Source organism: Ursus arctos, unplaced genomic scaffold, assembly GCF_023065955.2.
Source record: "Ursus arctos isolate Adak ecotype North America unplaced genomic scaffold, UrsArc2.0 scaffold_10, whole genome shotgun sequence".
In the NCBI taxonomy this organism is placed as follows: Eukaryota; Metazoa; Chordata; class Mammalia; order Carnivora; family Ursidae; genus Ursus; species Ursus arctos.
The window spans coordinates 71,741,220-71,757,318 of NW_026622764.1; the positions used below are offsets into that span (position 1 = coordinate 71,741,220).

At 38.3% G+C, this 16,099-nt stretch overlaps 1 protein-coding gene across 5 annotated transcripts in view; it reads right to left on the reverse strand.

The window, feature by feature from the left end:
• Window positions 1-16,099, reverse strand: part of WASF3 (WASP family member 3) — a 124,623-nt gene that overhangs the window by 55,998 nt on the left and 52,526 nt on the right. For 3 of the 5 annotated variants that reach the window (XM_026493033.4, XM_026493030.4, XM_057309565.1), the window contains one exon: window positions 11,146-11,239. The gene's annotated coding sequence lies outside the window, so the exon portion shown is untranslated. Of the gene's footprint in view, window positions 1-2,537; window positions 2,620-11,145; window positions 11,240-16,099 lie in introns of all 5 variants that reach the window. The other 2 variants (XM_044381707.3, XM_044381704.3) reach the window with 2 other exon arrangements.

The following is a 16,099-nucleotide window of genomic DNA, read 5'->3' on the forward strand; positions in this document are numbered from 1 at the left end:
CGAAAGACACTTCAGGTGGAAGCTGATATGTGGGTCTAACTGAAAAGGCAGAGATTAGATGTCTAGGTTGAGATTTCTCCCCACCCAGGTTTTCCCTATTGGCTCCTGTCTTGCAGTTTCTCTGCTGAGGGGAGAAACCTCAAAGCCAGTATAAGTGACAAAAAGCAATCTGTCATAAGTGAGAATATAGAGAAGCAGAGTGGGGATCTTGGCAAAGAATGATCACTAAGAACAATCCTTGGGCCTCTTTCCTCCACTCTTCTCTCCTGGGTATCATAGGGGAGGGTGATGAGTGCTCAAAAAAAAAAAAAAAAAAAAAAAGCTTCTGTTCTGAAACCTTCCACCATTTATTTCTACTTATCTGAACTTACCTAAATTGATTCTTATGCTTCTTTAGTCTGGATTGTTTATTTAAATAAATTACTAAGTTCTTATTAGATGTGAAATGTTTTAAAAATATATTCATCTTCTGTTTCCAAGTCCCTTTATAAGGCCCTGCTGTCCATATAACCAGATACTCGTGCTATCTGACACTACAGAATATATTTTATATTTGAGCATACATCTGTTTTCTGTTTCTTTGTTGTGCATTCAGATTCATCCTGATGCATATTACTACTCTAGGAACCTTGAAGATGCTTTGGGAGGAACTATTTTCCTTCCCTGTTTTGACCAGCCAGACAAAACCAGCTATTTAATAAAATAAACTTTTTTAGATAAATGGAATCTGGGAGATTTAGACTAACTTCTTCATTTTATAGTCAGAGATCAAGACAAAGAGATCACAAATCACCCCCATTATGGAGATTTGCCAAGGACCGACGAGGCATCAGAAGCTCAATCTCTGGGGTGCCTGGGTGGCTCAGTCGTTAAGCCTCTGCCTTCGGCTCAGGGCATGATCCTGGCGTTCTGGGATCGAGCCCCGCATCAGGCTCCTCTGCTGGGAGCCTGCTTCTTCCTCTCCCACTCCCCCTGTTTGTGTTCCCTCTCTCGCTGGCTGTCTCTCTCTCTGTCAAATAAATAAAATCTTCAAAAAAAAAGAAACATTAAAAAAAAAAAGCAGCTCAATCTCTGACTTGGCTGGTGCTCTGCCCACCACATTCCCATTTGTAAATGTTCCCCCATAAGCCACATTTGTAAATACGCCAACAAGCCAAGGCTACTTCATTTCTGTGTTTTGTCATTATATAAAGGCAGCCAAGGTGGCACAAACTCTCTGCCTTGGTATCCAAGTAAGCCTTGACTTCTCCTACCATGCTTCTAATTCCCGCTCCTTCCCGCTACCCTCCCAACACCGAAACCAGGCACCTGCCCATCTGCCATGAGTGGTCAACTCCAACCAGGAATGGAAGAAGCTGATCTACATTTCCAAAGTTCCGTTTATAGATGATATCTTATTATTGTACTAAATAGGTGGTTTTGTCTGGTCCCCCAACTCCCAACGCTGTCTTGTTGCTGTATGCATAAGCATTAGATTTCTTAATCTTACTCTGTTTTGTATTTTTGATACACATGAGTTTTTATAAGTGGCTGGCTTTCGGTTAACCATTCTTGAAAGCCAGGTATTCATGTCCTATCCTACTTCTCAGGCCAGGGAAGCATTCCACCTACATCTCTGCTGAGCATGATTCAGTATGACACCTGGTTACTCAAATTCCACTTGACATCGGCCAGAAAGTTGTGTGCCGAAGACTAGGAGTATATACCCAGTTTCTAAGATGAATCAGAGAAATGCTGTTGTGTGTGGGTACGGTAAGGAAAACTGCAGTTCAACACAATCTTTAGGACAAGAGAAAGGGACCATCTCCTTTTCCTTGACTTGGTTATAGGTAACTTACTGTTCTTCTTTAGGCCCTAGCAATACTAAGTAAATCTCTCAATCAAAATGAGACATTTGTTAAGAACTAGGTTGTGTGTGTGTGTGTGTGTGTGTGTGTGTGTGTGTGTTGTTATTAACTGTTTATAGGAAATCATTTCAAAAGCTATATAATTTGAACAGGAAGACTAAAGAAAGAGAAACAAGTCTAGGTGAGGAGTATAACAGAACACCTTGTCTAGGCTTCTCCTTAAGCTTCAAATCCCCCGAAATGACAAAAAAAGATCTACACTTAAAATATACGCAATAACATGAGAGAGCTATAAATGATACTCTCCAAAAGTTAAAAAGCAGAAGGGTCAGATTAAAGGACATAATAAGCCAAACAGGATAGACAGAATGTGGCCATCGTGTATGTGGCTGGAGAACCATAATGTGGCCATCAGCACGTGTGGCTGGAAGAGCTACACAATTCACATCAGAAAAATACAAATAGCAACCAACCCAGAGAGAAGAAGATGCCCCATCTCCCTAGCAATCAGAAGAGTGGAACCACGAGAAATACTATTTTTCTCCCTTACCATATTGGGAAAATTTAAGTGTGTCTATCAAGTCTTAGAAAGGTAAATAGTAGTTAGTTGATGGATGTGTAAATAATGGCAAATAGTCTTTCCAAAGGATTATATTTAATAAAACTAAGAATATCATATCCTTGACCTACCATTTCTGCCTCTTATTCTTCTCAGAGAAACACTTCACTTCTGCACAAGGATTCACGTACAATAATGTTCACTGCATCACTGCTGGAGTGAAAAACTGGAAATGACTACTAGAAGGAAAGGCAGCTGTCAAAAGCAACAAGGTAAATATGTATGCAGTGATCTCTAAAATACGGTGATGAATGAAAAAAGCAAGGTTCACAATAACAGTACAGCATTTGTGTAAAAGTGACTACATATTTCCCTTATTTGCGTGTATACAGATAAGGCTACCAAAGGTCTACAAGAAAACTTCCCAAGTTCGTAACAGCGATTACCTCTACGGGGATGGATGGACGTGAGAGTCAAAGAGCACTTTAATCTCAAATGCGTTCCCAGTTTTCAAAAAAAAAGAATATATTCAGGCATTACATGTGTAATTATTGTTTTAACTTAGTGCAAACAACTAAAAAATACTTGATGTATCAATAACAAACTATTACAGAAAAAAACTGTAATAAACTCAGCAGTGGGCAGGAAATGGCTTTTAAAAATTCTTTAATGAAATAAAAAGCACTAATAGTGGCCTTATGAATAATTTCAATGAATGTTTATGGGTGAACCCATCTACTAATATAATAGCTAAGACTTACATAATGTGCCAGGCATTATTATGTGTTTTAAATATACTAACTCATTTAATTCTTACAAACTGAGGTAGAAACTATTTATTAACACTTCCCTTTTGCAGAGAAGAAATTGAAGCAACAAGAGTTAGGTAGACTTGACCAACACCTCATAACAGTTTATGGCAAAGCCTAAATTCAAAGCCAGGCAGTATGGACCCAGCGTCACTGTTTTTACCCACTACAGTTGACCCTTGAGCAACATGAGGGTTAGGGGCCCCACCACCTCCTGCAATGCCAGAAATTGGCATACAACTTTGGACTCCCCAAAAACTTAATGACTAAGAGCCTACTGTTGACCAGAAGCCTTACCAATAACATAAAGTCAACTAACATACTTTGTATGTTGTATGTATTATAAACTGTATTCTTACAATAAAGTGAGCATGAGAAAAGAAAATATTAAGAAAGTCAAAAGGAAGAGAAAATACATTTAAAGTACTCTACGATATAAAAAAAAAATCACATAGAAGTGGACGCGTGCAGTTCAAACCTGTGTGATTCAAAGATCAACTGCACATAAGTCTGTTTGAAAAAAAAAAAAAGCAACACACAAACTCAGTTTTTAGAAACAAAAGCCACATCCAAAACAAAATAGGCAGGAAGGCTGAAAATGAAGGAACTACAAAAATACACCAGGTCAATGTTAACACAAAAGGGGGCAGGTACAGCAGTGTTACCATAAGACACGAGAGACACTCAAGTGAAAAGCAGTAAAATAAATGAAGGCGAATGCACGTTTCACACTGTGAACTTTTATTATCCTTTTTTTGCTACATGACGCCAGCATACTCTTTCAGAAACCAAAAAAATTTGTATTTTGAACTATATAATTAGCAAATTTTAACTGATAGTACTTTAAAAATCTGTGCGTAACAATGTAAAAATGTATTCTTTTCAAACACATATGAAAACATTGGCCATGAATTAAGTAACACCAAAAAAAGTGAATGAATTTCAAAAAATCGAAATCACACAGTAAGCACAGTGAATTAAATTAAAAATAAACAACATTTAGTAACTGGGGGATGTTGGTAAGTCTGTCTCCAAGGTTTCCATCTTTGATTCTGAACCCCTGCTGTGGCTTCTGACAAGGAATCTGGGGTACTTGAGGCCAGGCCAACGACACTGGTCAACACTAGAATGGCAGATCTCCAGACTCAAGAAACGACCATCCTAGAGTCAACAAACACATTTGATAATTAAAAATCATTTCTGCCCTGAAGAGAGGGCTATACACCCTGGAAGGGATTAACTCGTGTACAGATGAGAAGCTGGTCCTAAGGAAAGAGAATACAGACCAAATATGTTGACATAAAGGGGAAGAAGAGGTAGAAAAAAAGTGAAGGGGATGTCAAGAAGGTCATGTCTCTCGGAAGGGCAGACTGGGGAAAGTGCCAAAAATAATATAAATGAATCCCGCATCACTCCCCAAAGTTACATTCTGGAATAAAAGGGAAAAAATTGCTAATAAAATGGACAGAAGTACAAACCACATATCTAGTAAAGGTCTTATATGCAGAATACATAAGAACCTTCAAAACTCAGTAATAAAGCAAACTATTCAATTAAATATACAGGCAAAAGTTTTGAACAGATACTTCACAGGGGACAGACTGATGGTAAATGAAGTGCCTGAAAGATGCTCAACACCATTCATGGTGAAGGAGGTGCAAATTAAAACCACAACGAGATACCACCACATACCCATGAGAATGGCCAACCTTAGAAAGACCAACCATACCAAGTGCTGGTAGGGATGTGGAGCAACTGGAACGCTCACACCCTGCTGAAGAAAACGGAAAATAACACAATTGCTTTTGAAAACAGTTTGGCAGTTTCTTAAAAAGTTAAACACACTTATCATATGATCCAGCCATTCCACTCCTAGGTCTTTATGCAAAAGAAATAAAAGCATAAGCCCACATGCAGATTTGCACATTAATGTTCATACAGCTTTACTTATAGTAGCCACAATGAGCCAAAAATAGAAACAATCCCCAAAATCCACCAACAGATGAATAAACTCCACTAATCAGCAATAACATGGGATGAATTATTGATACATGTAACAACATGAATGAATCTCAAGATAATTATGCTGAATAAAAACCAGACCAAAAAAGAATATATACTGTATAAAGAGTATATTCCTTTTACTTAACTGTGATACTGTGATTTATTATAATAAGAAATATATATATTTGGCTTTCATCCCCATTTCCGGCACAGAGCTTCTAAAATCCTGGGAATTTCATAAGTGATAAGAACTATGATTTTGGTATTCATAACAAATCCCTCTCAACCTTACCTGAGTATGTTACTGAGGTGATTTTAGGAAAGCCACTAAGGATGGGGCTGGTTGTCAGGGGAACCTACCATGTGATTTAGAGGGTTGGAACTTTCAGTCTCACCCACCCCCAAATTTGGGGAAGAGGGAAGGACTTGATTGAGTTCAATCACCACAGGCCAATGATTTAATCAATCATACCTATGTAATAAAGTCTCCATAAAAACCCAAAAGAACAGAGTTTCCAGGTTGGTGAGCCAGAATGCATTCATATGTTGGAAGAGTGATGTATCCCAAATTCCATGGGGACAAAAGCTCATGTGTTCTGCCAGACCTCTGGCTGTTCAACCGTATCCTTTACAATCTTGTAATAAACTAGTAATCTAGTAAGCAAACTGGTGTCCAGAGTTCTGTAAACCACTCAGGCTAATCAATAAAACCCAAGAAGGGGGTTGTGGGAACTCCCAATTTAGAGCCAGTCAGTCGGAAGCACAGGGAACAGTCTGGGCTTGAGAATGAAGTTGGGCAGGCTGTGGAGGAGGGGGCAGTCTTATGCCACAGAACCCTTAACTTGGGGGACCCGATGCTGTCTCCAGGGAGATAAATTGCAGAACTGAGTTAAACTGCAGGACACCCAGCTGCTGTCAAATTGCCTGATGTGTGGAAAACCCACACATCTGGTGTCAGAAGTAGTGTTATATGAAGGACTTACAGTACAGGAGACACATCACAGAGTGTTCTTCCTTTACAATAACATTCTCAGAAATGCAACCTAACCTACAGAGACGGAAAGCAGATCAGTGGTGGCCCTGGAGGTAGGGAACAGACAGGAGGGAGGGATGACAAAGGGCCATGAGGAAACTTCTGTGGGTAACATAATCAGTTTCTTGTTGATGGTGATGGTTTCATGAGTGTGTGCACATGTCAGAACTGATCAGACTACACATTTTAAATATTCACAGTTTACTGCATGTCAATCATGCCTCCATAAGACTTCAAAAAATGGATAGTAGAGATGGATAAGAAATGAGGACAGAAAATTAACTGGGAGATGACTCACATTTCATTACTCCTTAGATTCTAACATGATGGCCTAGCCGAGATGACTCTACTGTGAGCCGCAGACACAGGACTAAGTATCAAAGGTGGAAGAAACAGACATACAAGATAAATTTAGCACTGAGACGGGCCACCCCTCCAAGAGTACTTACAAAGGGCCAGGTAGTGGCATCATAAACAGAAATGAGCTCAGCTCCTTAAGGCAAGTTTTCCTCCCACACAATTCCCTCACCCCAAGGGGCTCTGAACCCACCAACCTCATCAGGGAGTGTGCTACTGGAAACAGTCTTCCAGCACACGGAAGCAGATGGAGCAGCAAGTGGAAACCCCTGTTCCCCAACAGCTGAGGCCTGGAGGAGCCACGTTAAGTCCCACTAAACCCAAGTCCTTACAGCAGCCATCGCATGCACCCGCCTGCTTGCCTGAAAGGGCTGCGAGGAGAAGGCCTACCTGGAGACCCATGGAACACCACAAAGTGGAACACAGATGCTACATGTTACTCCTATTAAACAAACAAATGCTCACTTGACAAATTAAAAAAACTGAACTCCCTCCCTTTTCACTTTTATTGGACAGTGAGAGGAAGAAGCCATTAATCAGCACCACATTGTGATGAACATGAAAAGCTCCTATGCTGGTTACCACAATATTATTACTTCTAATCCACACGAAGTATTTGTTAAATTAATGCCCTTTTGAACAAAACCCAAATCATCAGCTCCTCATTCAAGGTGTAACAAACATGATAACTAGACACATTTTACAAACAGAGTGTTAAATTAAGCTAAAAGGCATTGTTTTTATAATACAAAATACGTCAATAAACACTCAGAAGATAAAAACATCAACAGCATTTTAACAGCTCTGTCAGATACCAGAGTCTTATAACATTTCTCCAACTAAGATCCTCTATTAGTATCACCATTTGAGCACCCACTGTCTGCTTGAAGCTCCGAGTATTATTTTTAATGTTTTCAGCAGCTCATCAAGATTATCCTCCTTTCAGAGATGAGGGAAATGAGGATCAAGGATTTAAGTGATTTTGCTCAAAAGCTTAAGCCTGTATGTTTTTAGAATTTGAATCCAAGATTTTCTATTAACGCCTAAACTTACACTCCCTCTACTATACCATACGCTGCCATACCTAGTATCTAGCACCAAATGATACGGTCAATAACATGTCCAGCTGACCCTTGAAAGACATGGGTTCCAACTGCACAGGTCCACTTATAAGTGTATTTTTTTCTATTAATATAGTACAGTACTGTAAATGTATTTTCTCTTCCTTATGGTTTTCTTAGTAACATCTTCTTTTCTCTACTTTACTGTAAGAACACAGTATACATTACACATAATATACAGAATACATGTTAATCGGCTGTTCATATTATTGGTAAGGCTTCTAGTCCAGGCTATCAGTAGTTAAGTTTTGGGGGAGTCAAACACTGTAAGTGGATTTGACTGTGTGGGGGTTGGCGACCACTGCACTGTTCAAGGGTCAACTGCAATTAAAAGGGAAATGCACACAACTATTAAACTATATATTTGTTTACATTTGTAAGCATTCAACTGGGACTGAGAAGCTATTTGACTATGAGAGATTTAGGAATGATTCCAGTAACACCATCTCAAGACACATTGTCTTGCCACACAATTATCCCAGGCAACTGGGACATGGACTCAGGGTTTCCTCCATTCTTACCTGCCAAACATCATAAAAATATGTATATGGAAATTACTTAGCAGAAATCAATAGGCATAATATGTGGCTTACATTATACAGAACATGTCAATGTATTCTAAGATATAGACAACAAGCATATGAAAGAACTTTAATTCATCCAATGATACATGATGGTTATAATAGATTTAACAAGTAACTTTGTATGCCCTCTTAGAATTTAAAAGGACATCTTAGCATTGTTTCAAATAGCCTCTTTCTTTAAATCAAAAAACAAGAGCTATTTAATGAACTTTCAACCAATGTATAACTTTTAAGTACTATACAAAGTTTTCTGGTTATATTAGCAGAAAGAAGAAATGCTGACTAAGACTCTCCCAACAGATTATGCTGACTTTTAACTTTAGAGAAAACAGTAACTTAAACCCACAAGTCATATAAATGTGGCCTTGCTCTTACAATTTTCAGATCATAACCACAGAAACCAAAATGTAGAATACTGTCTAAAGACATTCAACATTCATTCCCACCTCCACTGTCTCCTTCCCTATATCAGAAACTAAAAGACTAAAAGCTCACTTCTCAGATCCCTTGCCATGGGACTTTAATTTTTTCTTCTTTCTGTAGTCTATATGCCTTTTCTTTCTTTTTTTGCTTTACTGCACTGACCAGGACGATTCTGAGTAAGAATGGTGAGTGACCATCCTTCCTCATTCCCAATGTCAGGCAAAAACATGGAGTCTTTCACCAATAATTGTAATTACTAGCTGTAGGTCTTTCATAGACACCTCTTACCAAGTTGAGAAAGCTCCTCCTTTTCTGAGTTTTTATCATGAATAAATGATGAATACTGTTAAATGCTCTTTCTACACCTATTGAGATGATCTCATACAGGTTTGAAGAATTCTGTGTAGTTTGTTGATATTATGAATTACATGACTGATTTTCAAATGAAAAACCAATCCTGCATTTCTGGAATAAATGGCACTTTAGCATGATGTATTATACTTTTTATATAAACTGTATTCAAATTGCTAGTATTTTGTTGAGAAATACCTTTGTTTTTTTTTAATATCAGAGTAATAATGGCCTCCTAAAATAGTGTTCTCTTCCTTCTACTTTCTGAAGATTTTGTCTATAATTGGTTTTAGCTCTTTCTTAATAAGTTGGTAGAATTCACCAGTGAGTCCATTTGGGCTTAGAGCTTTTTTTTTGGGGGGGGGGGATTTTTAACTACAAATTCAATTTCTTGAATAAAGAGCTATGCATGTTATCCATTCTTTCTAAAAGGATTTTTTTTAGAATGTGATAATTTCAAAATATTTGGAGATTTCACAGACAATCTGATGCTGATTTCTAGCTTAGTTTCATGATAGTCAAAACACATACATATTCCTGAAAAATTACCTGTAAAGTTAAAGTATGGAAATCAAATTAAATACCTTGCGACTTTGATGAAATCTGTCCATTTACCTAAGTTATCATAATATTCCCTTTAACTTCCTTTCATAGAATCTATATTGATAGTCTCTCTTTTCTGATATTAGACATTTTGCCTTCTCTTTTTTTTCCCGATTAGTGCAAACACAGTTGATCAATTTTATTGATTTCATAAAGAAACTCAGCTTTTGGTATCACTGATTTTTTTCCTACAGTTTTTCTGTTTCCTATCTCAATGACTTCCACTCATATCTTTGGTAACTTCTCTGTTCTGGGTTTAATTTGCTTTTCGCCCTCTAATTTCTTAAGGTGAAGGTTTAGATTGTTTCAAAACTTCTGTTTCCTATTATAAGAGTTTAACACTATAAATTTCCCCTGGAAGTACTGCTTTAGGTGCATCCCATATATTTGGATATGTTGTATTTTCATTTTCATTCCATTCCAAATATTTTCTAATTTCCCTTGTGACTTCCTCTTTGACCCATGGGACTTTTAGAATGTGATATTTAATTTCAAAATATTTGGAGATTTCACAGATAATCTGATAATGATTTCTAGCTTAGTTTCATTATAGTCAAAAAATACAGACATATTCCTGAAAAATCACCTGTAAAGTGGAAGTATGAAAATCAAAATCAGTTTTCTGAAGGTGAGAAAGAAGTGAAGATAAGTCTTCCAGCATCCTTTCCTCTAAGGGATATTAAGAGCATTCTGTTCTCTCTAAAGCCCACCTCAAAAATCAAGAGACTTGTTATTTTCCCTACTACCCTTCCAAAAAAATAAGTAAATAAAAGGAAGAAAAAGACGATTTCACACAGATCATCTCATTTGATTTTTACAACTCTATAAAACAAATGACAGAATTCTTCTACAAGGAAAATGAAGCTCAAAGGAGTAACTCGCCTTACAGGTTGGCCATGTCTCATTACTCTTGAATTATTCCTTCAACATAAAGCAATGTAGATAATAAATCTCTAAATAATTCAAAACCTCATTTTAGCCACTATTGGAATCAACACCACCTCAGTTCAGAGTAAGTTGTAGTAAAATCCAACTAGGTTTAAGTTTTATCATCCTGACTGCTCATATCCGTTCATTATTAACAAAAATCAAATAATAAAGAACTGGTTAAACCCCAGGAAATAAAAAGCAAATGGGAAAATATGTAGGAAGGAAAAATGAGAGCCCAGTTTAATAAGTCATAAACTATACAGCCATATTTGTTTCTCACACAAAAATTAATATGAAATGAATATATCAAGTTACGTTTCTTCTCTTTCAGATTCTTGAACTGTTGATTAGGATCTAAGGCTCTAAAATATTATCTGCTGTTAATATTTACAAGTTAAAATATATTAATATATAATATTTTGAAATATTAGAATATTTTATAGTATTCTATTTCAAATTAAAATTCTGAACTATAATGTTACAGAAATTAAATGGCTTTAAGGATAAGAGGCACACATTCTTACCGTATAGCTGTTGACTTACGGGTTGCAGAAATTCCCCTCAGGTAGCATCACCACTTTGGCTCAGATATCAATAGTAAAGCAATCAAAATTAAAACTGAAAAAAAAATTAAATAACAGTAAGTAAAATGCATTCAAGTCTTCAAGAAAGTCTTAAATTCAAATTTCACATTTCAACAATTTCATCAAGGGAGTTCTAGTCCCTGAACTAGTTTTTTTAATTAGTTTAAGCAAGGAGCTAATAAGGTATGTGAATTCCTGTATAATTCCAACTCCCCATCCTGGAATAAGCTCTGAAATTAACTGCAAGAAATCATAGTAAATAGCTAAGGGGCAGAAAAACAAAAAGGCAAGTATATTACCGGTATATTCAACTGAACTGCTCAGTTCATAGATTCAACACACATATATTTAAGGTTTTCTTAGTGCCCACAATGAACAGAACATTGATGATTCACACAAGAACTCTGTCAGACAAGAGCAGCGGTATCAATTTTTCACATAAAAATATTAAATTCAGGGGTGCGTCAATTTAAATACAGGTGGCACAGTCGGTTGAGCGCGGGCTCTTGGTTTTGGCTCAGGTCATGATCTCAGGGTCATGGGATTGAGCCCTGCATCAGGCTCTGAGCTCCACACGGAGTCTGCTTAAGATTCTCTTTCCCCCTCCCCCTACCCCACACCCCCCCAAAATACACAAATAAATCTTTTTAAAAATCTATTTAAATTCAATAAAAATCCTGGTGATCCCTTTATTTTTTTAATAATAATTTTTTATTATGTTATGTTAGTCACCATACAGTACATCCCTAGTTTTTGATGCAATGTTCCATGATTCATTACTTGCGTATAACACCCAGTGCACCATGCAATACGTGCCCTCCTTAATGCCCATCACCGGCCTATCCCAGCCCCCCACCCCCCTCCCCTCTGAAGCCCTCAGTTTGTTTCCCAGAGTCCGTGATCCCTTTATAAATACTTTAATAGAACGTATGTGGATAAAACAGTAACAAAGATTTAATACTTGCTGAATCTACCCTAAAAAGTGTTTCCAGAATAACTGATATTCATACCAGCAAGACTGTAAAGCAATCTGATATTGTTTATCAATGTTCTGGAGCTAGGCGGTACCAGAAAGTATGATAGAGTTTCCTACCCGGAGTTATGGTTTACTTAGAAAGAATACTCAGAAGAAAAATTTGGTGAATATTATTTATGCATTCAGCAAAACTTTACCAAGCATCTTGTGTGAATAAGTCCCCCATTGTTAAGGCAACAATGCAGACACAAAAATGAATAAGAAAATGCCTGCTCATCAAAACTCACAGTCCTGTGATGGTGACGAACGCCTGCCAATAATTATAATACAATAAGGGAGCTGTATGACAGCAAGAGCGAGGCAGTGGAGTGGGATCTATCAAACAGCTTCTTGGAGGACAAAGAGTAGGGAGGAATGGGGCCAGGCAAAGGCCGTGCAGGCACAGGAAAGGAGCAGTGTGCAATTTCCGAATGGGAAAGCAACTCTGAGTCTACTAAAAGGATTCTCTGGATATGCATGAATTATATGCAGGCCGGTGGATGAGAACCTACACAGTTAAGACTGTCACTACAATTTTGAAAAGAGGGAAAAAAACAGATCATTCAATGATCCTCTAATTTATACACGTCCCACTAGTTTGCTTATTTAAAATTAAAAGCAGCACATAATTTTCTTCCCCTTCCTTAGGAGCAGCTGTACAGCCTGCTCTTGATTATGTAAAGTAAAAGAGAAGAGTGAGTTTTTCCTAAGTAATTTGCATTAGTGATCACCTTATTTCCAAACACAGAGAATTAGCCCTAGGTTTTTGATTATCCAGACCAAATTTTACCTCTACCAGATCACCTTATTTGCATGATTCTGAAAGTAACTAGCACGATACATTTCATGGTTCTGTCTAGCTAACTGTGAAGGAAGGGGTCTGACATGTGTGTTTTCTGGATGACCATTTGTGTTTAGCAATCACGTGTTAATTCTTCCTTCGGGAAATACAACTGTGAGTCTTCCCATTTGCCTGAAATGCTATGTACTATTAATTTGTTAATAGCTATCACTTGGTGAATGCTTTACTCAGGATTAAACACAGTGTTCACACATGGTCACATACATTTTAACTTAACCTTCACAACACAGGTAATGCACAGCTAATATCTATCTCCATCAAAAAATGAAGAAACCGAGGGCCAGAAGGGGACATGCCCAGGATGACACAGCTTGGAAGAAGCAGGGTCAGGACAGGTCTGTCTGGCTGCGGTCACTCTTCTGCACTGTTGTATTAGATGGCCTCCTTTTGGACATGGGCACACGCATTTTTCTCTCCTGCTCTGCTGCTACCATGTCTTACTTAAGTTGGGAACCAGAAAAGTCTTGAAGAATCAACTAGACTTTGTGAGTGTGTTGCTTAATTTTACAGGGTAGAGCTTATCTTTAACTCCTTGGAAGCTACAGTTTAAGGCTATTAAGTGTGAGACCCAGCACCTCTACTTAGAGGTGTCAGGGAAACACATTTATATGCAACACCAGAATTGAAATTCTATTTATGTCCCATGGTTAAGCTCTAGGTGGTACTGAAAAAGCTTTTCCGTGGCCGTGGTCTAAGAGCTCAGCTGCCCTGTAATTTCTTACCAACGGCCCTGCATCCATGATGCTCCCCCAGCATGAAGGCCACCTTCTCGCTTCCACACATCCCAGTTGTGCCTAGCCTTCAGAACGCAACCTAGTACAGCCTCCTCCCCCCACCCATTCAGCTCTCTAGCTGCTCAATAAACACTTATTTATTGTGTCATGTGTCGGGCACTGTGTGTATGTCCCCACCCTGGAAGATCAAAGCCCAATCCTACAAGTCCAACAACCTCTTGGTCCACCAGAAGAAAACTGTACAAACAAGGAATGCGCATCCAGTGTGATAAAGGTGTATACACGGTATTAAGAGAGCACAAGGGAGGGAGCAAAGACATCACAGCCCTGGTAACACGGGTGCCTTAATTCAGAGGACAGAGGATGATGACCTAAAATAAGACGGGAGAATTTTTTAAAGGGAACAAACCTGACCGACAGAGGTGCTGGGTGATGAAGTGGATGGGATGCTAGGATGTCTCTCGGCAGACAGTCAAGGACCACTAAGGCAGCACTGTCTGGCAATGATGGATGTGTTTTGTAGATGAACACCATCCAAAATGTCAGCCTCCAGCCACACAGAGCACTTGACTGAGCACATGAAAGGTGGCTAGTGTGGCTGAGAAACTGAATTTTTCATTTTACTTCATTTTAATGAATGTTAATTTAAATAGCAACACATGGCTAGCAGCTACTGTACTGAACAGTGCAGCTCTTAACAATTCAGGTTTGAGATACTGAGTTGAGGGGTTATTACCAGTATCTGGGGAAAGGAATACCAAGAGAAAGGTATATGAACACTCAGATATTTGTTGAATAGATGAATGAACAAGCCAATGAACAGAGAAACAAACTGGATGATCTTTAAGGACTCCTCCCTTTAAAATTCCATTCAGGAGCGCCTGGGTGGCTCAGTGGATTAAGCATCTGCCTTTGTCTCAGGTCATGATCCAGGGTCCTGAGACTGAGCCCAGCACTGGGCTCCCTGTTCGATGGGGAGTCTGCTTCTCCCTCTTCCCCTGCCTTGCTCATACTCTCTTGCTCTCTCAAATAAATAAAATCTTAAAAAATAAATAAATTAAATAAAATTCCATTCAAAGAGGTACTTATCCCTGCTCCTTCAGGTTTTGAATACTGCTTTCAATATGATGGCATCGAAATGTCCTCATGCTGTGTCCAGACCTCAGTCTAATTCTTAAAATACCACTGAACTAAAATTCCTTTTGCTATGTGGTGTAAAAAAACAAGAAAGAAAAGAAAAAATGGTATCATGAAATTATTGCAAGGAATAATCAGAGACCAAGGATAATCAAGCCAAGGTAAGTAACTAGTAAAATGTGTCCAAACACATTTATGGATGAGGACCAAACAGCTTATGATAAGCTCAGGTCATTACAAATATATTACAGACCATTCACCTCTTAAGCAGTTCAGCTGATGTTCAATTTACATTCCTCTATATTCTGCTGAAAGAAATGACTGAATTTAATCTCACGAAACACCTAATTTTGTTCTACAGAGCATTTTAAAAGGTCAATGATAATAAAGTTGTCCCTAGTAATATACCCTTTTATCTTAGTTATCCACAACATCCAAGTCAATATGAGATAAATAACTCTGTGACAGGAGAACGTTAAACCTGAGAACAGGTTGTGTCCCAATGACTCACTGTTAATCTGCCAATGTTATCCTAATCTGATTGTACTAGGCTTTGTTTACTATTTTGGTCCTTGCCATTCCCCTACAGCTTCCAAACTCTAGTTTTCCAGAAAGGAGAAGCTGCCATGTATTACAACACCCATGCGAGTTCCAGAGAGCTTTGCTCTGCTGCACTTTCCAAGGCTACCCTGTTAACCAGACTCAAATTCTAAATTCCTCCCTCCCCAGGTCGTCAGTGTTCTTAACTATTCGCATATAAAGTTCTATTTACAAGACTGTTAGGCACATTAGAATCTGTAGTCTCGGTTAGCTTCAGAGAAACAGATCTCTTCAGAATGTCTAATATGAATGCTTTTAGCTAGAATCGTCTAACAACACGGCAAAACAGCAGTCTTGTGTTTCCCCTCCTTGGCCTCTCAGGGTGGATACCTGTGCTCCAATTCCTAATGCTGGAACAGTCAGTCCTACATCTCTGAAATCAGAGGCGGCAGGGACACACTTAGCTGGCCCCACAATTCAATTCAATGTATGAGTGAGTTCTTTTGTAGAAGGTAAAACAAAAATGCTAAGTAATAAGACAAGGTCTTGGCCTCCGGAAAGCTTTATCTGGTAGGAAAGAGTAAATAAATACAAAAAGTATGAAAC